The sequence below is a fragment of the Pleurodeles waltl genome, chromosome 3_1, assembly GCF_031143425.1.
Source record: "Pleurodeles waltl isolate 20211129_DDA chromosome 3_1, aPleWal1.hap1.20221129, whole genome shotgun sequence".
Classification (NCBI taxonomy): Eukaryota; Metazoa; Chordata; class Amphibia; order Caudata; family Salamandridae; genus Pleurodeles; species Pleurodeles waltl.
In genome coordinates, this window is record NC_090440.1 from 1,012,774,071 (window position 1) to 1,012,797,699 (window position 23,629).

Genomic DNA, 23,629 nt, shown 5'->3' on the forward strand with positions numbered 1-23,629 from the left:
CGTAGTCTACATGTACAATACTATCACAAAATGTGGTTTTAACATATACACATCCTTGCATTCTAACCCCTCTCAACAGTTGTCACAGACATTGTATACGTGTGTGGAGGAGTATGTGCCATACAAGCTTACATACACAGAATATACATCCACAAGGTAGGGGAATATTCAACTTGAGTAGCACATGGCACCACACATCTTCAAACATTTCTACCCAAAAAAAGACACATTGGTTTATGCGTGATTTTTACTCATGTTGTGTGTGAAAAAACAACACATACCGTGCAACGCATATATACAACCTTAGTTCTGTTAATGTGACTTAATGGAAAAATTACGCATTTGAGGGTTGCTTCCAAAAAAGACGCATTTCAAAAAAATGTGCAGCATGTGCACAGAAAGTTATGTAACACATCTGGCATGATGCCACAAAGAACCTGCTGACTTAGTTTTGCTTTCATTTTCTGATCACAGACATTTTGTCTATCTTGGAGGGAGGTTGTGAGAGTTTGGTTGAGAGAACTGTGGTGATTTAGGAGTGATGTGTTCTGCTGTGTTGTGTCCCTGTATTGTTCCTTTTGTCCCTTTGATGAGTAGCGATTGTTTTGTCTACTATGTGTCATTATATTGTGGGGTGTTTGTATTAGGGGTAGTTTAGTAGTTGAGTCAATTGGGGTTAGGGTAGTTTTTTCTTTTTTTTTCGGGTGGTAAAGGTGCTTTGTGAGGGTAGGATGTCAGGAAAGGGAAGGTCCTGTCATTTTGGCACAGATGAGGTCGGGGGGATTAATATGGTCGGTCATGCACTACCTCCCCCACATTTTGGCTGAGGGTGGAACTGTCATCCAGGGCTACCAGACCCAGATCAGGAAGTTGCATTGGGGCAAGATTCTATCCCATATGAATCACATATTCAAGGTAGAGAGGACGGTTTGTAAGCTCAAGCATCGATAGGCAGAACTGATTGCGCGTGAGGTACACCTACTGGACTTCCTCAGAGTAGAGGTCGGCCGAACCATTGGTGAGTTTGAGGACTTTATATGTTAATCTAGTTGGGCAACTGCTACTGCATGTCTGTTTGAAAAATGCCCAAATTGCCCTCCAAAGAGCATCTGGATGGCGTAGTGTGCAAAGTCAATTCTTTATGAAGGCATGCATCATAAGTCCAGTGAAGCAACATGCTGTAGGAATATGTCAAATAACTCACCTTTTCCCCAGTATAGTATGTTAGATTTCTTTCTCACTGAGATGATGTGTTGAAAGGTTGACACTACAGTGTCATGGATATACAGTACACGTCCACATCCAAATATGTCCTGAACCAGTGAGGAATTTCCATTTGTTGTATGTTGCATAGTCTTGTCCACGTCATGATGGAAATGATGCAAGAGTCAGGTGAACAAGCCTGATGGCAAGCTTTACAAGGCCCTAGCGTCTCTTAGTGCCACCTTAGTGTAAAATTCTTTACGCTAATGTGGCTGTGAGGAAGCCATCCTCCTTTGCCATATTTACGAAGTGGCGCAATGCTTGTGTAGCGCCACTTTGCAATCCCTTGCACCACTTTATGGCTGCACCAGGCATAATTTATGCAAGAGGGGGGTTCCAGTGGTGGGAGGCCCGTAAAAGTTCTGCAGTGAAATTTGAAATATTGACTATGCCATTTTTATCTTCATTTTTAACGCCAGCTCAGAGCAGGCCTTAAAATGATTGCCTCATTTCTTTCAATGGGCCTCCATTTAGTTTACTGGATTTGCTCCATAATTTATAGGGCTAATCCTGCAAAGTACCTGAATTGTGCCATAAATTATGTCGCTATTGTCCTAATGTGTACCATGGTGCACCGTAATGTACCCATGGCACTACCATGGTGTTGTTAGGTACCGGTAGTGAGGGTGAAAGAGATGTGGCGCGTCACAGCTTATGTGCCACTTAATTGTAAATCTGGCCCTGAGTGTGTCCCTTGAGTCACGTATGTCCTGGGTGACATGACAATTGTCCGTGTTTGCTAAATGCAGGACTGATGAGACCTATGCAAAGCTGTGTACAATGCGGCTGAGACATATATGTATGGTCCCTGCACACATGTTACCATGCCATGCTGACCTATGAAATCTTTTGTGACATACACTTCTCATTTAGCCTATTTGTTGGGTTATCTTCATCTATAGTCACCTAGATACATTATGTAAATCTGTGATATGTGTAAAATGTAACCATGCTCTCAATCGTTCAACATCCACAAAGCAATGTCTCATGCTTCTTTTTCCAGGTGGTCCACCTCCCTACAACATTGGTGAAGTCTTCACTTTTGCTGACCCCAAACATGCCAGTGAGTGTCACAATACTGTACATCTTCTGTGATGATAGCATGATGTGAGATGTGACATGGTCAGCTGTGATGGTCTTGAACTTTTGGATGGATGCCATTATAGTCCTCATATGCAAAACATGGATGTAGACTGATTTGCTGCACATGTGTTTGCCATGAAATTCAGTAGTACAAAATGCCCTGCTGTCTACATCTACTGGTACATACTTCAAAATACTGGTTATGCTATAAGAGTTCCAAGACCAGTGTTAACTGTTGAGAAATGTCCATGTTTTTAGCACTGTGACATACAACTGGATAATGTTCATGTGTCGTTTGATAGATATGTGACTGCGCTGTGTTCCATGTGGCACACATCTACTACCTATATGATGAGATTTCTAATGCTTTAGGTTTTAACCAGATGATGCTGTAAAGTGGGCAGATTACACCAAATCAGTACTACACACATCTCAACCAGCATGACAGTGTCATACCCCATACTCACTGCCATTAGTCACTACATTGGCACCACATATGATCCTCAGATAAACTGAGGTGTGTGGGCTGAGACTTGTCCATACAACCCCGTCAGTCCACATTTTATCTTGTCACACATTCACCATCAGTGAAAGACCTGTAAGTGTCCATGATGTGATTCAACCTGCTTTACAATATGTGAAGCATTAGACAGTACTGACCGAAATCCACAATGCAGAATAGGTGTTTGACATCTGTACCCCCAGATATGAGATGGTGGCGCTCAGTGCTGTAGTGCTACATGCAAAGAATATGTTTTGAACCACTAAATAAAGTATGATAAACATAGTGCTAGACACAATGCTACTCTTAGATCCTCTCCTCAGTTATGGCACAAGGAACCTGGTACAAACCTGTGTTGATAGGTGGAATGTCTAAGGTGGTCATTACAACCCTGGCGGACGGTGTTAAAGCTGCGGTAATACCGCAAACAGGCCGGCAGACAAAAAAAGGGAATTATGACCGTGGTGGAAACCGCCAACATAGACAATCACTTTAACACTCCGACCGCCACAGCGGTACAGACAAGCAGCGCGGCGGTCACCGCCAACAGACAGGCGGAAGACAATGTACCGCCCACAGTATCACAACCCGCCAATCCGCGACCTTTTCCGGGGCGGATTCACCATGGATAAAAACAGGGCGGAAACAGCTTTTGCAATGCGAAAACGCTCACCTTAACACACTCCACGAGGAAGGAGCCCACCATGGAGCCCGAACTACAAATACTCCCTGCGCTTGTCTTTCTGCTCCTCTACGATCACCATCAGCGTAGGGGCCGAAGACAATGGTGAGTACTGCACCTATGACATAGGGGAGGGGGGAGGCAAAAGTCAGGGGGAAACGCACGCAACACCCCCACCCCCTACCCGACCCTCACCCACTACAACCCCGGAAGAATGCAAAGACAAAAGGAAATCAGTGCAAACATTGTAATGTATCAAAATACAGTAACCAAATATATACAGATATATATACACATTAAACAAAATATACATCACGCTTAGTAGTGCAGGCATGCACATATCAATGTCCGTGCACCACTGGGCCCAAAATGCATGGTCGAGGCCCACACTAGATACCTGTCCACAAACGGAGAGAACACTGCAGGGGCATCAGATAGAAATACAACAGGCACCTCAGGGGGAAGGGAAGGGGGGGGCACCTCAGCCGGATTACAGCACCACACCAGATCCACGACGGGGCTCCATGCCCATTGATGTATCCTAGGGAGTGCAAAGCCACAGCCTCTCAAGTCTTTTCAGTGGGTGGGTTGCCCACTGTACCATCCTGGGGAGTGCAAAGCCACAGTCTCTCAAGTCTCTACAGTGGGTGGCTTGCCCACTGTACCATCCTGGGGAGTGCAAAGCCAAAGTCTCTCAAGTCTCTGCAGTGGGTGGGTTGCCCACTGTTCCATCCTGGGGAGTGCAAAGCCACAGTCTCTCAAGTCTCTGCAGTGGGTGGGTTGCCCACTGTACCATCCTGGGGAGTGCAAAGCCACAGTCTCACAAGTCTTTGCAGTGGGTGGGTTGCTCACTGCATTATCCTGGGGAGTGCAAAGCCACAGTCTCACAAGTCTCTACAGTGGGTGGGTTGCCCACTGTACCATCCTGGGGAGTGCAAAGCCACAGTCTCACAAGTGCATAACAGTCTCCACTGGTTCTGGAGGGGGAATGGTGCCCAGACTGCATCAGGCTCCCCATGACGGATCCTGTTCTGTCACTGTCCCAGCTGCACATGGGCTAAAGATGCTTGATTTGGCGGTCTGTGCCCTGTTCAGCGGTGCTTGCTTTTGCTGTCTCTGACCTGTTCAGCGGTGCTTTGCCATGGCGGTCTGTGCCCTGTTCAGCGGTGCTTTGCCATGGTGGTCTTTTCCCTGTTCAGCGGTGCATTGCCATGGCGGTCTGTGCCCTGTTCAGCGGTGCTTTGCCATGGTGGTCTTTTCCCTGTTCAGCGGTGCATTGCCATGGCGGTCTGTGCCCTGTTCAGCGGTGCTTGCCTTTGCTGTCTCTGACCTGTTCAGCGGTGCTTTGCCATGGCGGTCTGTGCCCTGTTCAGCGGTGCATTGCCATGGCGGTCTGTGCCCTGTTCAGCGGTGCTTGCCATTGCTGTCTCTGATCTGTTCAGCGGTGCTGTGCCATGGCGGTCTGTGCCCTGTTCAGCGGTGCTTTGCCATGGCGGTCTTTTCCCTGTTCAGCGGTGCATTGCCATGGCGGTCTGTGCCCTGTTCAGCGGTGCTTGCCTTTGCTGTCACTGACCTGTTCAGCGCTGCTTTGCCCTGTTCAGCGGTCTTCACCGTGGCGGTCTTTGCCCTGTTCAGCGGTGCATTGCCATGGCGGTCTGTGCCCTGTTCAGCGGTGCTTGCCTTTGCTGTCTCTGACCTGTTCAGTGGTGCTTTGCCCTGTTCAGCGGTCTTCACCATGGCGGTCTTTGCCCTGTTCAGCGGTGCATTGTCATGGCGGTCTGTGCCCTGTTCAGCGGTGCTTGCCTTTGCTGTCTCTGACCTGTTCAGTGGTGCTTTGCCCTGTTCAGTGGTGCTTTGCCATGGCGGTCTTTTCCCTGTTCAGCGGTGCTTGCCTTTGCTGTCTCTGACCTGTTCAGCGGTGCTTTGCCATGGCGGTCTTTGCCCTGTTCAGCAGTGCTTGACTTTGCTGTCTGACCTGTGCATTGGTGTGTGGCATGACGGTCCCTCATTGCCCAGCGGGGCTGTGGCTGCTGGGGCCCTCCAGGGCACTGATGCTTGCGGTGGTCTCCTGACCAGTGACAATTGTGCTGCCCTCCTGGGCAATGACTCTGGCGGTGGTCTCCTGACCAGTGACGATTGTGCTGCCCTCCTGGGCAATGACTCTGGCGGTGGTCTCCTGACCAGTGACGATTGTGCTGCCCTCCTGGGCAATGACTCTGGTGGTGGTCTCCGGACCTGTGACGATAGTGCTAGCGGTGGCGTCCCGGCCGCCGGGGAGGATGGGGCCCTTCTCCGCCGTGCTGCTCTTCCCAGACTGTGCAGACTTCTTCTGGACCTTCAGCACCTTTGGAGGAGTCACAGCTGACTCGGCACTCCCCCTGGGACCCTTGTGAGCAGTTTTGCCGCCAGGAGTCTTCACCATGTCCTGTCGGCCACTTTCCAACTTAAGGTGCTTTACAGGGGGTGGACTGGCAGTGCTTTGGCTCAGTGTCACACTGGCTGCCCTGGCGGCCGGTGCACTCCACACACCTTTAACACGCACCACTGGTACTGGATTTTTTTTGGCTGAGGTGCTACTACGGGACCTATGAATTGGAGGGGTGGGGGTGGTGGCAAAGAGGTCAACGTTGCTGAGGAAGAGTTGCTGACGAAGACTGGGATGGGTAGCTGGAGGGGGTCTGGGAGTGGAGGAAGAGGAGGTGGTTGTAGGAGGTGTAACTTTAGGTGATTTGGGTGCAGGTACTTGAGGCTGTCGTGAGGTGGATGGATGTTGGGTGTGTGGGTGCCCGCATTTGTGTACTTTGGGAGGGGGCATCAAAGACACACTGGGAGTGGACACAGGGGACGTGTAAATGGTAGTGGGGGTGGTGAGTGCAGGTGAGCGAGGTGTGGTGCTGGGTGTTCTGGTGCGAGTCCTAGTGCCTATAGATGTAGTGCATGCAGGTGAGAGTGTAGATGATACTGGGAGGGAGGAGGGAGACGACGAGGAGGGGGACACAGTGGAGGGAGTGGATGTTGTTTTGTCTGTATGTGGGTGATGCTTGTTTGAATGCCTGTGGGTTGTGTGGTGCTTATGTTTGCCTGAGCTACTTTTGTGTGTTGAGGTGTATGCATGCTTGTCTGATGGTGTGCTTGGGATAGGCTGGGGTACAGGGGACTGGGTGTGGGTGGAGGAAGTTGGAGGGGGGAGGCTAGACACAGGGACAATGGCTGCCATCAGTGCTGAGGCCAGAGATTGCAGGGTTCGATGATGTGCAGCCTGACCAGAATGAATGCCCTCCAGGAATGCATTACCGTGTTGCAACTCCCTTTCTACACCCTGGATGGCATTCACAATGGTAGACTGCCCAGCAGTGAGTGACCTGAGGAGATCAATGGCCTCCTCACTGAGGGCAGCAGGGGCTGAGGTGCCGGGGGCGAAGGTGATGGCCTACCTCCTGGGTGAGCGGGCACGGGGCGAAGGCTGAGGGGCTGCTGGGAGGGCGGTGCTGGTAGGGGAGGTGGCGGCTGTACCTGTAGTAGTGGGGGGCACAGATGGTGCCGCCACCACAAGGGAGCTCCCATCGGCGGACGAGTCTGTGTCGCTGTTTGGTGATCCGGTGACCGACGTGAAGCTCCCCTCCGTCCCACTGGTGTATTCAGAGTCTGTGGTGTGGCCCTCCATGGCCATGTGTGATGCAGCTCCCTCGTGCTCCGGTGCCACTGTACCTCCGCCTGATGATGCTGATGCACAAAAGATCAGGGAGAGCACAAAAAGGGGGGGGGGGGACGACAGAAGAAAGAAAAGTTGAGTGCATGGATTACCGCTACCGTTGGCGGACAATACAGACACAGCAGCCCCCTGCACTACGCCGTGCTCTTGGCCTCTGCAGATGCAATTCCTGGGATCTGCCCTACATGGCTATGGTGGTCATCTGCACACATAGATGACACAGGGGCATGCATACCTGTACTTGCCACTCTACAGAGGTGGGTTGGAGTGGCACATGGCCTGCATTACGGAGGGGCCTAGCCTACGGAACTCGCCCTGGCCTAGGGAAACCCACAGCCCTCCTCCCCCACCCAGACCCCTCCACTGCGCGCAAAGTCCTCTGAATGAGAGTGTACTCACCCCCTTGTGTCTGCTGTGATGCCCTCAAGCGCCCATCCAACTCAGGGTAGGCCACCGCCAGGATCCGGGACATCAGGGGGGTCATGGTGCGACGGGCACCCCTCCCACGTTGGGAGGCCATCCCCAGCTGAGCCTCCGCCGTCTTCTTGCTCCAGTGGCGAATGTCCTCCCATCTTTTACGGCAGTGGGTGCCCCGTATCTGGTGGACCCCCAGGGTCCGGACGTCCTTGGCGATGGCACGCCAAATGTCCTTCTTCTGGTGGGCGCTGACCTACATGACATGTACAGGGGAAGAAGAGAAGTCATTAACAAAAGCACTGTCGAAGTGGGTGGCCCCCATCCCTACCCTTGCCATGTGGCACATGCATTCACAGTCCTTCATGTTCCCTGAACTCTGCCCCCTTCCTACTGACATCCAGAACCTCCCCACCCAGGCATAGCCCATACAACGTGCTCCCTGTGTACTTACCTGTTGGTCTGGAGGACCATAGAGTAGCATGTACTGGGGGAGGACCCCATCGACTAGCTTCTCCAACTCCTGAGCAGTGAAGGCAGGGGCCCTTTCCCCAGACGCAGCAGCCATTGTCTCTTCCAGACCGAGGTCACAGCAGCACTTGCAGTATAGGTCCTCTCCTGTCGAAGATCAGGTATCGAGTGATTGAACAGATAGGAAATGGCGGTGACGTCCACGGCGGGGCGCATCATCACCGCCGGCGCACCTGTTCATTGGCTCCTGGGACCCATAGGGTCCAATGTTAACCAATGCAGCATTGCGCCGCGGTCTACGACCGCCTACCGCGACGGTGTACAACGCCTGCGCAAATACCTCACATCCCATTGTCCCACTTTAGAGGTCAGGCAGCCGCCATTTCAGGGGCCCACATGGCCTAATTACCAACTGCGTCACACATACCTAGGCCTACACTCAACACACATACAGGAAGAGTTTTGTATTTTGTGTCATGTTCTGTGTAGCTGTGGGTACATACCTGGGAATTTGTTGACTCTGTGGTCGCTGTTGTCCTTCCTAGGCACTGTCAGTTGGGATATTTGAGGAGATGGCGGAATCCTCCGGTGTACCGACCGCTGGTGGACCTGTTAACAATGGAGGAGCGACATTTGATCATCACCTACAGGTTTGACCGTGCCACAATCCAGGAACTGTGTACCCAGTTGGAGCCAGACCTGATCTCACCAATCCGCCATCCCACAGGAATCCCCCCTGACGTGCAGGTTCTAGCAGTGCTCCATTTCCTTGCAAGTGGGTCTTTTCAGACAACAGCGGCCATGGCATCAGGGATGTCCCAGCCAATGTTTTCCAACGTGTTGTCCAGAGTGTTGTCTGCCTTGCTGAAACACATAAGGAGCTACATTGTTTTCCCACAGGTGGAGGATTTGGCTACAGTGAAAGGTGACTTCTATGCCCTTGGACATATCCCCAACATCATAGGTGCTATTGATGGGACCCATGTAGCTCTGGTCCCCCCCGCAGGAGTGAACAGGTGTACAGGAACCGGAAGAGTTATCATTCCATGAATGTACAGATGGTATGTTTGGCAGACCAGTACATCTCGCAGGTAAATGCTATGTTCCCTGGCTCAGTGCATGACACCTACATCCTGCGGAATAGCAGTATCCCGTATGTGATGGGTGAACTCCAGAGGCACCGGGTGTGCCTATTAGGGGACTTTGGTTACCCCAACCTGTCATGGCTATTGACCCCAGTGAGGAATCCCAGGACCATGGCAGAAGAACGCTACAATGAGGCCCATGGGTGAACTAGGAGGGTGATCGAACGCACCTTCGGCCTCCTGAAGGCCAGGTTCAGGTGCCTCCATATGACAGGTGGTTCCCTATTCTACTCACCAAAGAAGGTGTGCCAGATCATCGCCTGCTCGATGCTTCACAATCTTGCTTTGCGACGCCAGGTGCCTTTTCTGCAGGAGGATGGTCCAGATGGCGGTGTTGTGGCAGCTGTGGAGCCTGTGGAGCCTGCGGACAGTGATGAGGAGGAAGCTGAGGAATAAGACATAGACAACAGGGAGTCAGTCATACAGCAATATTTCCAGTGACACACAGGTGAGAATATTTTTGTTTGCTATTACATTCACTTTCACACTTCTACCTCTGTCCTGTCTGTCATTTAGTAGCAGTATTTGGTAACTGAGTTGTACCTTTCCATTACGGTTTCACAGGTGTGGTTACCAACGTGTGTCATCTGCTTGCATCCTTCATGGACTTGTGATGTGTGACATAAGTATGTTGGCATTACAATTGAAAACGCATTTTGACACTGTCATTGATAATACCAATTTACCAAATCACAGACTGACTCCAGATTGTTTTGTGCTTTAAGGGTGTTTATTTAAGTGCTCAAAAATGGAAGGGGGTTTAAAATGGTGATGGGGGATGGTGGAGGAATGTCCATGGCAGAGTCCAGTCTATTCGTCTCACAGGTGCTTTGCCCATACAGTATAGGCATAGGAAGTGGAGCTGGGGCAGTCTCAATCTGGACAGGGTAACAAAGTGGGACAGTGGGAGGACAATCAGGGTGGTGTAATTTCCTGGCAGGGGTCTTGCCGTCTTGCTCTGTCCTGTTCCTGGATCTCAGGGACCGCTTGCGAGGTGGTTCTCCGTCTGCAGGGGGTGGGGTGCTGGTGTGGTGGTCCTGTGGCGGGGCGTCCTGTCCACTAGCGCCGGCGGAGGTGGTGGGCAGTTCATCGTCCAGGCTAGTGTCAGGGGCCCCTTGGAGTGCCACGGTGTCCCTCATGGTCTTTTGTATGTCCTTCAGCACCCCTACGATGGTGCCTAAGGCGGAGCTGATGGTTCTGAGCTCCTCCCTGAACCCCAAATACTGCTCCTCCTGCAGGCGCTGGGTCTCCTGAAACTTGGCCAGGACAGTCGCCATCGTCTCCTGGGAGTGGTGGTATGCTCCCATGATGGAGGAGAGGGCCTTTTGGAGAGTGGGTTCCCTTGGCCTGTCCGCCCCCTGTCGCACAGCAGCCCTCCCAGTTCCCCTGTGTTCCTGTGCCTCCGTCCCCTGGACCCTGTGCCCACTACCACTGCCCCCAGGTTCATGTTGTTGTTGGGGTGGTGGGTTATCCTGGGTTCCCTGTAGTGGTGGACACACCGCTGATTGACGTGTCCTGGGTACGGAGGTATGGGCCCGCTGGGTGGGTGCTGTGCTGGTGTTACCAGAGGGTGGAAGGTTTGCTCTACTTCATTGACCTCACTCTGCACTTTGTGTAAAACACACCTCAGTCTATTAACTTCACTTGTACAAATGCACTTCTCCATTTCTATGCACTCATCTCCTGCATTGTTTAAAAATCACATAATGCTTTCTGTCCAAATACTTTCGACCTCAAACACAGATTGACACAGTTCATGTGTAACTTGCATTTATGTACATTTCCAAAAGTGTTGGAAGAGAAATGGTTCAGTCAGGAGGTGGTCACATTGCCATTAGGTATGATGGGGCACATTGACAGTCCATAGGTATGATTGGTCAACAGTGGGTAGGCTAAGTGTAGACGTAGATTGTTTTTGCGACACTGGTACAATCTTGAACACAGAGCGAAGGTGAAACTGTGCATGGGCTACAGACTGTTGCTACTGGGATGTCTTACGAGTGAAAATTGATTGTTCCACATCTTCATCCTCTGATGCGTGCGGTGCCTCCTGTGCCAGGGACTGTGCCGGAGCTGATGTTGAGGGAGAAGCACACATATCAGAGACAAAAGAAGTAGAATCACAGGTCCCAGTAGCTGTCATTTGTGGGAAAATAAAAGGCATCAAGCAACAAGGAGGAACTGCTGGTTTCTCAACACAGCAACAACGTCACAGTGGTAGGCAGCCAAGTACTCCTTGATGGATACCAGCTCCTGCTGCATGGACTGCATGACAGTGAGCATTTCCACCACCACATTGGCAGCCTTACTGATGTGACTTTAGTAAGGCATTTGTTTTTCCCTCTGCCTAAGGTTGGCAGTGATTTCGGCAGGACACTGTTTCAGTCCACGCAGAGGGGAGTGGGTGCCTTTAATGGAAGTTGAGTTGTCCTTTTTGGGACTGAGAAACCTCTGTACTTCAGCTAATCTGCCCACCATGGTCTCCATCCCCACCCGCACATTTTGTGCCAGCTCCTGCTGGACTCCTACAACTTGATTTTGGATACTATGGGGGTCATTACGACCTTGGCGGTATAAGGCGGTTACCGCCGTGCAGAAGACCGCCAATACACCGCCGCGGCCGCGGTAGACCGCCACAGCTATTATGACACACATCTCGGAATCCGCCGAAATTCAGACACCCACAGAACACCGCCACACCAAAGGTCAGCGATAAACATGCGGAAACAAATCCTCCACCTCCACGCCAACAGAAACACGCCCATGCTATTACGACCCACGAATCCACGCGGCGGTCTTTCAACCGCGGTATTCCATTGGCGGTACACACCGCTGCGCTCAAAATACACACACATCTCCAAAACACTGCCACATTGGACATTTCAAAATACACACACCTGATACACATACACACACCACTCCCACACACCCATTACAATATAAAACACACACCCACATCACCCACAAATCCCTACGACCACAATTTCTGAGAGAAGGCCAGAGAGACACAGCACAGAATAGAGAACCCCATCACACAGAGGCATACTACACCATCACCCACACAACATCCACGCACAAAACACCACATACCACAACACTGACCACACTCATCAACACATACACCACCCCACACATCACACACACCACCCCATGGCACGCCAAAGACACCCCCGCTTCTCCGAGGAGGAGCTCAGGGTCATGGTCGAAGAAATCCTACGGGTAGAGCCACAGCTATTTGGATCACAGGTACAGCACACATCCATAGCCACGAAGATGGAGCTATGGCAAAGAATAGTCGACAGGGTCAAGGCTGTGGGACAGCATCCAAGAAATAGGGAGGACATCATGAAGAGGTGGAACGACCTACGGGGGAAGGTGCGTTCCACGGTATCCAGGCACCACATCGCGGTACAGCGGACTGGCGGCGGACCCCCACCTCCTCCCCCACAACTAACAACATGGGAGGAGCAAGTCTTGTCCATCTTGCATCCTGAGGGCCTCGCAGAAGTCGTTGGAGGAACGGACACTGGTAAGTCAAATCTTAACTATCATATCCCCCACCCTACCTGCATGCTATCACACACCCCCACCCTCACACCCTCCCCTAGCACTACAACTCCTCACCTATCTACCCATGACACCAACCACCCATCCCAACCCCAAAACCTGCATGACCTAACTCAGCATGTATACCCATCACTAAAGCATGCCCACTGCACAGACCCACAACACCCCCCAACTATCACCACACAAGCCCCCACACAGGAATGCCTGCACTGGGGTACATGCACACCCAAACATTGCACATCATGAAACACACACATGCAATAATCATGTACTCATACCCCCGCAGGAACCCAAAGGAATGTCACCACACCAGAGGGTCCAGACAACACCACTCCACCCCCAGAAGAGGCCCACAGTGACGACAGCAGCTCTGCCCCACTGGATTTTGATGACCAGCCCGGACCATCGTGGGCCTCAGGACAGTCGGTTCCCCTTGCCCAGCCACAGCCCAACACCGAACTGCCACCCTCTGGGAACACCAGCACAGCACCCACCCAGCGGGCCCAATCCTCCCTACCCAGGACAGGTCAATCAGCGGTGTGTCCACCACTACAGGGAACCCAGGATAACCCACCACCCCAACAACAACAGGGACCTGGGGGCAGTGGTAGTGGGCACACGGTCCAGGGGACGGAGGCACAGGAGCTGGGAGGGCTGCTGTGCGACAGAGAGAGGACAGGCCAAGGGAACCTACTCTCAACGAGGCCCTCTCCTCCATCATGGGAGCATACCACCACTCCCAGGAGACGATGGCAACAGTACTGGCCAAGTTGCAGGAGACCCTGCGTTTGCAGGAGGAGCAGTATTTGGGGTTCAGGGAGGAGCTCAGGACCATCGGCTCCGCCCTGGGCACCATTGTAGGGGTGCTGACGGACATTCAAAAGACCTTGAGGGACACTGTGGCACTCCAAGGGGCCCCTGACACTAGCCAGGACGATGAACTGCCCACCACCTCCGCCGGGGCTAGTGGACAGGAGGCACCACCACAGGACCAACACACCAGCACCCCACCCCCTGCAGACGGACCACCACCATGCAAGCGGGCCCTGAGATCCAGGAACAGGACAGAGCAAGATGGCAAGACCCCCGCCAGGAAATAAGACCACCCTGTTTGTCCCCCCACTGTCCCACTTTGTTACCCTGTCCAAATCGGAACTGCCCCAGCTCCACTTCCAATGGCCAGATGTGCAATGTACCTGTGAGACTAATAGACTGGACTCTGCCATGGACATTCCTCCACCATCACCCATCCCCATTTCACAACCCCCATTCATTGTTATGCACTTAAATAAACACCCTTGAAACACTAAGAAAACTGGAGTCAGTCAATGATTGTGAACTTTGTATTGTCAATTACAGTGTTAAAAAAGGTTACCCATTGGAAGGCCAACATACCAATGTCACACATCACAGGCCTTTCAAGGGTGCAAGCTGTTGATACGTAGGTTACCACATTAGTGAAACTGAAATGGAAGGGGACAACTCAGTTAACAAATAGGGAGTGAAATGTAGGTACAGGATACAGATAGACGTGTGAAAGTTAATAATATGTGAAACATGAAAATGTACTCATCTGTGTCTCACTGAAAATATTGCTGTATGACTGACTCCCTGTTGTCGTTTTCATCTTCATCAGCTTCCTCCTCATCACTGTCCACAGGCTCCACAGGCTCCCCCACTGCAACAACACCGTCATCTGGATCATCCTCCTGCAGAAAAGGCACCTGGCATCGCAATGGCAAGTTATGGAGCATGGAGCAGGCGATGATGATGTCGCACACCTTCATCGGTGAGTAGAATAGGGATCCACCAGTCATATGGAGGCACCTGAACCTGGCCTTCAGGAGGCCGAAGGTCCGCTCGATCACCCTCTTAGTCCACCCATGGGCCTCATTGTAGCATTCCTCTGCCCTGGCCCTGGTCCTGGGATTCCTCACTGGGGTCAATAGCCATGACAGGTTGGGGTAACCAGAGTCCCCCAATAGCCATACACGGTGCCTCTGGAGTTGACCCATCATATCAGGGATGCTGCTATTCCGCAGGATGTAGGCGTCATGCACTGAGCCAGGGAACATAGCATTTACCTGCGAGATGTACTGGTCTGCCAAACAGACCATCTGGACATTCATGGAATGATAACTCTTCCTGTTCCTGTACACCTGTTCATTCCTACGGGGGGGGACCAGAGCTACATGGGTCCCATCAATGGCACCTATGACGTTGGGGATATGTCCAAGGGCATAGAAATCACCTTTCACTGTAGGCAAATCCTCCACCTCAGGGAAAATGATATATTTCCTTACGTGTTTCAGCAGTGCAGACAACACTCTGGACAAGACGTTGGAAAACATAGGCTGGGACATCCCTGATGCCATGGCCACTGAAATGACCCACTTGCAAGGAAATGCAACGCTGACAGCACCTGCACGTCAGGGGGGATTCCAGTCAGATGGCGGATTGGTGACATCAGGTCTGGCTCCAACTGGGTACATAGTTCCTGGATTGTGGCACGGTCAAACCGGTAGGTCACGATGACATGTCGCTCTTCCATTGTCAACAGGTTCCGCCATCTTCCAATATGTCCCAACTGACGTTGCCTAAGAAGGACAACAGCAAAGAAACTGTCAGCATTCCTCCAGGTATGTACCCACAGTCACACACAAGACTACAACAGACAATTAACCCATCCGGGAAAGGTTTTGAGTGTAGGCCTCGGTATGTGTGACGCAGTAGTAATTGAAGCCATGTGGGCCCCTGAAATGGTGGCTGCCTGACCTCTAAACTGGGACACTGGAATTGTGGGGTAACTGCGCTGGCGTTGGACACCGTCACGGTAGGCGGTCGTAGAGCGCGGCGCAATGCTGCATTGGTTAACATTGGACCCTATGGGTCCCAGGAGCCAATGAACAGGTGCGCTGGCGGTGATGATGCGCCCCGCCGCGGACGTCACTGCCGCGGACGTCACCACCATTTTCTATCTCTTCAATCACTAGATACCTGACCTTCGACAGGAGAGGACCTACACTGCTAGTGCTGCTGTGACCTCGGTCTGGAAGCGATGATGGCTGCTGCGTCTGGGGAAAGGGCCCCTGCCTTCACTGCACAGGAGTTGGAGAAACTTGTGGATGGGGTCCTCCCCCAGTACACGCTACTCTACGGTCCTCCAGACCAACAGGTTAGTACACAGGGAGCACGTTGTAGGGGCTAGGCTTTTGGATGAGGGAAGGGGCAGAGTACATAGAACAGTTATGCATGGGGATGAATAGGCCACAGGGATTGAGTTGGGAGGGGGCCAATCACAACGACGGTGCAGTAGGTAATGACTTTCCTCTTTCCTTGTGCATGTCATGTAGGTCAGTGCCCACCAGAAGAGGGACATTTGGCGTGCCATCGTCAAGGAAGTCCGGACCCTGGGGGCCCACCAGAAACGGGGCACCCACTGCCGTAAGAGATGGGAGGACATTCACCGCTGCAGCAAGAAGACGGCAGAGGCTCAGCTGGGGATGGCCTCCCAACGTGGGAGGGGTGCCCGTCGCACCATGACCCCCCTGATGTTCCGGATCCTGGCAGTGGCCTACCCGGAGTTGGATGGACGCTTAAGGACATCACAGCAGACACAAGGGGGTGAGTACTACCTCATCATATGGACTTTGCGTGCAGTGGAGGTGTCTGGGTGGGGGTGGTGGGTTGTGGGTGTCCCTAGGCCAGGGCGAGTTAGGTAGGCAAGGCCCCTCCGTTATGTAGGCCATGTGGCACTCTACCCCAGCTCAAAACAGAGGGAAGTTGATGTATAGTTGCCCCTTTGCCATCCATGTGGGCAGATTACTACCATTGCCATGTAGGCCATATCCCAGAAATAGCATGTGCAGAGGTCAGGAGCACGGCGTAATGCATGGGGCTGCTGCGTCTGTCTTGTCCGCCAGCGGTAGCGGTATGCCATGCACTAAAACTCTCTTTCTTCTGTCTCCCCCCTTTTCCTGCTCTCTCTGTCCTTTTGTACATCAGCATCAACAGGCGGAGGTACAGTGGCACCGGAGCACAACGTGGGAGGGGTGCCCGTCGTACCATGACCCCCCTGATGTTCCGGATCCTGGCGGTGGCCTACCCGGAGTTGGATGGGCGCTTAAGGACATCACAGCAGACACAAGGGGGTGAGTGCAACCTCATTTTGCGGACTTTGCGTGCAGTGGAGTTTTCTGGGTGGGGGAGGTGGGCTGTGGGTGTCCATAGGCCAGGGCGAGTTAGGTAGGCAAGGCCCCTCCATAATGTAGGCCATTTGGCACTCTACCCCACCTCAGTAAATTAGCAAGTTGAGGTATAGTTGCCCCTGTGGCATCCATGTGCGCAGATTTCCACCATTGCCATGTAGGCCATATCCCAGAAATTGCATGTGCAGAGGGCAGGAGCGCGGCGTTGTGCATGGGGCTGCTGCGTCTGTCTTGTCCGCCAACGGTAGCGGTATGCCATGCACTAAAACTCTCATTGTTCTGTCTTCCCCCCTTTTCCTGCTCTCCCTGTCCTTTTGTACATCAGCATCAACAGGCGGAGGTACAGTGGCACCGGAGCACGAGGGAGCTGCATCCCACATGGCCATGGAGGGCCACACCACAGACTCTGAATTCACCAGTGGGACGGAGGGCGAGGGGAGCTTCACGTCGGCCACCAGATCACCAACCAGCGACACGTACTCGTCCGCCGATGGGAGCTCCCCTGTGGTGGTGGCACCATCTGTGCGCCCCACTTCTACAGGTACAGCCGCCACCTCCCCTACCAGCACCGCCCTCCCAGCAGCCCCTCAGCGTGTGTCCCGTGCCCGCTCACCCAGGAGGGTGGGCATCACCTTCGCCCCAGGCACCTCAGGCCCTGCCCCAGTCACCCCTGCTGCCCTCAGTGAGGAGGCCATTGACCTCCTCAGGTGACTCACTGCTGGGCAGTCTACCATTGTGAATGCCATCCACGGTGTAGAACGAGAGTTGAAACACGGTAATGCATTCCTGGAAGGCATTCATTCTGGTCAGGCTGTCCTTCAGCAAACCCTGCAATCTCTGGCTTCAGCACTGATGGCAGCCATTGTCCCTGTGTCGAGCCTCCCCCCTACAACTTCCTCCACCCAGACCCAATCCCCTGTACCCCAGCCCATCCCAAGCACACCTACAGACCAGCAGGCACACAAGTCAACACCCAAAAGTAGCTCAAGCAAACATAGGCACCACACACACCACAGGCACTCACACAAGCATCACACCCATACAGACACAGCAACATCCACTGTCTCCACTGTGTCCCCCTCCTCCTCTTCTCCCTCCTCCCTCCCAGTGTCGTCTACACACACACCTGCATGCACCACATCTACAGGCACTAGGACTCGCACCAGAACACCCAGCACCACAAGCCGCTCACCTGCACTCACCACCTCCACTGCCATTTACACGTCCCCTGTGTCCTCTCCCAGTGTGACTGTGACGCCCCCTCCCAAAGTACACAAATGCCGGCAATCACTCACCCAACATCCATCCACCTCACGACAGCCTCCAGTACCTGCACCTGCACCCAAAACACCTAAAGTGACACCTCCTACAACCACCTCCTCCACCTCCACTCCCAGACCCCCTCCAACTACCCATCCCAGTGTCCGTCAGAAACTGTCCCTCTGTCACATTGACCTGTTTGCCCCCCCCTCCAGTTCATGAGTACCGTCGTAGCGCCTCAGCCAAAAAGCCTCCAGTACCAGTGGTGCGTGTTCCAGGTTTTTGGAGTGCACCGTCCACCAGGGCAGGCAGTAGGACCCGGAGCCAATGCACTGTCAGCCCACCCCCTGTAGAGGCACCGAAATTGGAGAGTGGAGGACGGGACCGTGTCAAGACTCCTGGTGGGATCAAAGGCGATTGGTGAGTCAGCTGTAACTCCAAAGAAGGTGGGGAAGGTTCCGAGGAAGTCTGCACAGCCTGTTGTGAGTGTCACGGCGGAGAAGTGCGCCATCATTTACAGCGGTCCAGACACAACCGCCAGCACCGTCGTTACTGGTCCAGAGACCACCGCCAGAGTCATTGCCCAGGAGGGCCCAAGTATCGTTACTGGTCAGGAGACCACCGCCAGAGTCATTGCCCAGGAGGGCCCAAGTATCGTTACTGGTCAGGAGACCACCGCCAGAGTCATTGCCCAGGAGGGCCCAAGTATATTTACTGGTCAGGAGACCACCGCCAGAGTCAGTGCCCAGGAGGGCCCAAGTATCGTTACTGGTCAGGAGACCACCGCCGGAGTCAGTGCCCAGGAGGGACCAGGATCCCACACCCCACTGGGCAATGATGGAACGTCAAGCCACACCCCAATGTCCAGTGTGGAGTTCGTCATGCCACACCCCAATGTCCAGTGTGGAGTTCGTCATGCCACACCCCAATGTCCAGTGTGGAGTTCGTCATGCCACACCCCAATGTCCAGTGCGGAGTTCATCATGCCACACCCCAGTGTCCAGTGTGGAGTTCGTCATGCCACACCCCAATGTCCAGTGTGGAGTTCGTCATGCCACACCCCAATGTCCAGTGTGGAGTTCGTCATGCCACACACCAATGTCAGTATCTGAACCGCCAAGCACTGCTGAACAGTCCATAGCCAGCCATGGCAAAGCACCGCTGAACAAGGCCAAGACCGCCATGGCGAAGACCGCTGAACAAGGCCAAGACCGCCATGGCAAAGCACCGCTGAACAGTCCATAGCCAGCCATGGCAAAGCACCGCTGAACAAGGCCAAGACCGCCATGGCAAAGCACCGCTGAACAGTCCATAGCCAGCCATGGCAAAGCACTGCTGAACAAGGCCAAGACCGCCATGGTGAAGACCGCTGAACAAGGCCAAGACCGCCATGGTGAAGACCGCTGATCAGGGCAAACACCGTGTGGGTATGAATAGGCCGCCACATCAGGTATCTTTCTCCCATGTGCAGCTGGGACAGTGACAAAACAGGAACTTTCACGGGGAGACTCATCCAGTCTGGCCACCAGTTCCACCCAGTACCAGTTGAGAACTGCATCTACTTGCGTCAATGTGGCTTTGCACTCCCCCAGGATGGTCCAGTGGGCAACCCACCCACTGTAAAGACTTGAGAGACTATGGCTTTGCACGCCCCAGGATGGCACAGTGGGCAACCCACCCACCTTAGAGACTTGAGAGACTGTGGCTTTGCATCCCCCAGGATGGTCCAGTGGGCAAGCCACCCACTGTATAGACTTGAGAGACTGTGGCTTTGCACTCCCCAGGATGGTCCAGTGGGCAACCCACCCACTGTAAAGACTTGAGAGACTGTGGCTTTGCACTCCCCAGGATGGCATAAATGGGCATGGAGCCATGTCGTGGATCTGGCTTTGAAGTCATGTGGCTGAGGTGCCCCCCCTTCCCTTCCCCCTGAGGTGCCTGTAGTATTTCAATCTGATGCCCCGGCAGTGTTCTCTCGGATTTTGGTCAGGTATCTATTGTGGGCCTTCGCCCATGCTTTTTTGGACTGTTGGTGCACGGACATTGTTGTGTACATATCTGCACTACTTCTTGTATTGTATATATAAATATGACAGATTTCGAGATATGATTCAGTATATTTTTATATGACAAGTATATTGGCACATTACAATATTTGAACGGATCTCGCTTTGTCTTTGCATTCTTCCGGGGGGATTGTGGGTTGTTAATGTGATATTTTTGACTACATTGGTGTGTATGTTGTAATATGCGAGGGTGGGGGTGTTTGGTGGGTGTCCCCCTAACTTTTGCCTCCCCCGTGTCGTAGATGCAGTACTCACCGGTATGTTCTGCGCCTACGTCGCTGTTGTTCGTAAAGGAGCAGAAAGACAAGGGCAGGTAGTATTTGGAGTTCCGGCTCCATGGAGTCGTCGTTCCTCGTGGAGTGTGTTGAGGTGAGCGTTTTCCCATAGCAAAAGCTGTTTCCGCCGTGTTTTTATCCACGGTGAATCCGCCCCGCAAAAGGTGGCGGATTGGTGTGTTGTAATAGTGTGGGTGGTACATTGTCTCCCGCCTGTCTGTTGGCGGTGACCGCCACGCTGTTTGTCTGTACCGTCGTGGCGGGCGAAGTGTTACAGTGGCTGTCTTTGTTGGCGGTTACCGCCAGGGTCGTAATTCCCTTTTTTTTTCAGCCGGCCTGTTTGCGGTATTTCCGCAGCTTTAACACCGTCCGCCAGGGTCGTAATGACCACCTATGTCTGGGTCCTGGGAGTCCAGGGCTGTATGTGAGCTGACAGGTAGCATGTGTGCTCTGTTGCGTGGAGACCCGCAACACTGTGTGTCCTCCCTACAACCAGAGATGGTAACCAGATGGAACCCAGGATCTGCTGGATGGGGACTGGATTGATGGTAGCTAGCTGGTCATTAAGATCATCTTGGAAGTCCAGAGCAGGCAGCCGGCCAGGAGGAATTTCTTCCATCTCTACAATGAGTTGGAGATATGTTACTGTTGTCCTGTACTAGCTTTTATATTTAGTCCCAAGTAGAAATTTTACTTTTGATTACTTTAGTTGGCACTAAGCCGCACATCAAGTCCCCAATTCACAGGCTCCTGGGTACACACAGTGCCACCAGGACATGTATTTGGATTACCCTCTGTTGACACATTGTGCAAGTCCACATGATCTAGTTTTGTCATCCCTCAGTTAAGCAGTTTTTCATTTGCAGATACATGTGATCCTTTTCTTGTTGTACATTTCATTGCATTTGGATGCCATATGTGTTGTTTGTGGTGTACCCATGCAAGACCCATGGAATCAGGGAGAATCAGTTGCATTGCTAGATCTGCATTTTTGGGACTGTGTCTGGTCCCTATGTCAACCCCTTGGTATTTTATAACCGAGGCAAGAGTGGTTATGGTCAACGTGTATCTTCCATGTGATGTCTTGTTTTGTGTGCATTATCCTGCACCAACCATAGTAATATAGCATATCAAGATGCACCCACCTTGTGCGTATGTGTCCATACAAGGAGGTTTCCCTTCATGCCCAAAAGTGATCATCCCCTCAACACAGACCCCCTAGCAGTATGGTGCTGATGTGTGTGCATAGGCACATGGTAGCAAAATGTGCCCAGTCGAAGTGGTGCGGACAGTGGAGCCCCATCAGTTATGTGAAAGTTACATTGTGGCCCTTTCCCAGTGGTACAGGCAGGCCTTTCCTAGTCCTTGGTGCCCCCCTGCACAACATGCCTAGTCTGTGTTGCCCATTGTGAGTCATAAATGGCTAGGTAGTACTTTTGACACAGTGAAGGTAGTGAAGTGATGGGAGATAGGTGGTCTGTGCACATAGGGGGAGGAGGAGGAGGGTCAGTGGACATTACATACATTTGATGTTTAGCCATAGGTGTGCCTGCATGCAACCCATAAGCATGCATACAGTGCCTCCAAAGTGCCTTCCACCTTATGTCATTTGAGGATAACAACACTGCCCCCCACTGCTCCTTATCCTGTGCTTGTTGTGCCTTCTGGATTGTTGCAGTGTCCTGTCCCTGGATTCCTTCCACCACCTCATCTGGGATGACCACTGCCACCGTCTCCTCCAGCTCATACAGCTGCTCCTTGCTTGCAGGACTTTCACCTCCGGTCTGCAGTGCTGCCTTTCTGTTGCTGGCCAGTTTCTCATTTGTTCTGCGCTTTCAATCATGCCAGTGCTTCTTATAATCTGCCACAGTCTTTTTAACACTCTGCCACACTATTGAATTGATCAACTACGGTCTGCCAAATGGCCTCTTTCCTACCTATTGGCAATTTAGAGGTGGCAAAGAGCTGGTGTTGGTGCTCTGTCACCTCAGTGATCAATTTTTAATTCTCCCTCTGACTGAACCTGCACTTCCTCTTGTTTGTCCCCTTCTCCTGTGAGCCTGCATGGGCATCTTGGCTGGTACCTGGCTCCTGAGGGTCTCTCCTGACCAATATCCTCCATTTTCCTAGTTTCAGGCTTCTGTTTGTCATTTTAGTGGGCTTTTCCTGAACGCTTTTAGCTGAAAAGTGACACTAATATGATTACATAAGGTGCGGCAAATCAGGTTAGCACCACTTTTTCTGCAATAGCAACATTTTCTTTTCCGACACACTGCTTACGTTAGCACCATTTTTTGTGGTGCTAAGCTTTCCTTACCGCCATTTAGTGGCATGTTGTAAATTTGGAACTTACATGGCGCAAGGCAATGTCATAGCGCTGTGTTAATTTGTATGCCCCAAAGCTGCGCTAGCGCAGTTTTGCACCATTTCTTGTAAATCTGGGCCATAAGGTGCTGATTCATCACAGCCCTCTCTGTTGCCAAATTGTGTAACCTTGGGTTATGGAAACCTTCAACAACTACCTCACATTACAATTGGGGAAAGAAATGATGAAAATGGTGTATTATGAGAGGGTAATGTAAAAAAACTAATAAGTCGCGGTTTTCAATGTAACTTGAGGACTCTGTATAATATCTATTTAGATGAGTGTAAGGGACTTATTTAGCTTTTGACGGACAGAATAAATTCTATAAAAAATGTCAAGACATTACCTCCACCATCTTCAGTGCAAACAGCCGATTTAGAAATGACTGCTGGTATATTTTTGTACATTGAAAGCAACCGCCGACTGGTGATTCCTTTCAATGTAATAAACATCTGGTGAAAGTCTACCATCCGTTTTGACGGCAAACCGCTAAACTTTATGAACAATTTTGTTTCTGAGAAACAAACTCCCAAGCAAGCTCCCAAAATGTAAATTTGTTTCTGAAAAACAAAAACAACTAATAATACTCGCAGCGTGTGGGGGTCATTATTGTTTT

At 52.1% G+C, this 23,629-nt stretch overlaps 1 long non-coding RNA gene across 2 annotated transcripts in view; it reads left to right on the forward strand.

The window, feature by feature from the left end:
* LOC138284928 (uncharacterized) overlaps positions 1-23,629 on the forward strand; it is a 74,621-nt gene that overhangs the window by 45,634 nt on the left and 5,358 nt on the right. For both annotated transcript variants that reach the window (XR_011201477.1, XR_011201478.1), the window contains exon 2: positions 2,267-2,326. This is a non-coding gene — a long non-coding RNA (uncharacterized lncRNA). The remainder of the gene's footprint in view (positions 1-2,266; positions 2,327-23,629) is intronic.